The sequence below is a fragment of the Hakea prostrata genome, chromosome 7 (assembly GCF_041222555.1).
Source record: "Hakea prostrata isolate BN-2017 chromosome 7, UWA_Hpros_2, whole genome shotgun sequence".
Classification (NCBI taxonomy): domain Eukaryota; kingdom Viridiplantae; phylum Streptophyta; class Magnoliopsida; order Proteales; family Proteaceae; genus Hakea; species Hakea prostrata.
In genome coordinates this window covers 73179604-73180310 of record NC_142606.1, presented here as the reverse complement: position 1 = coordinate 73180310, position 707 = coordinate 73179604, and positions in this window count along the sequence as shown.

Sequence of the window (707 nt, the reverse complement as noted above, 5' to 3'; positions counted from 1 at the left end):
GTGAGGATTTTCATTTGCGGCTGTGTGCAGTATAAAGCCTCACATGTAAAATAATTAAAGTGAATTATACTGGCACCCCAAAATGGAGGTCTTAAAACACTAACACTTATCTTTATGTTTAAAAAAACACAAAAATCCCAAAATTGAATTTTCATTGAATATGTTTGATCAATTAGTCATTGAAAACCTTTCAAACACTGTTTATTATTTTCAGTGACAAATTGTAAAACATATTCAATGAAAAATCCAATTTTGGGGTTTTTTTGCTTTTTAAACATAAAGTGGGGTGTCAGTGTTTTAAAGCCTCCATTTTGGGGGTGTCAGTGCAATTTGTTCAAATAATTAACGGTTAAAATTTGTTCAAATGATTTTTGAGTTTATAAAAAATTGAATATTTAAATATCTATCCTTATGATTTTTTTCTTTTAAGTTTATAGAGTACTCTTATATCATACTAAACCCTAAACCTATTCGGGTGCCTCTCTCAAAGCCACTCTTTGACAAATCTTAAGGGTTTAAAGAGAAGCCCAAATCCATCTTACACAGTTACAACCATTGCCACAAGCGCAGGCCCATTTATCTCAGCTTATCTATCCCCACCTGTAAGCCCATCTTCACCCAACATAAATTCTGCTCCTTCTAGCCCATATTCCCAATCTATTAAACCAACCCATTTACCCATCACCCTACATTCAGACTATACCCCG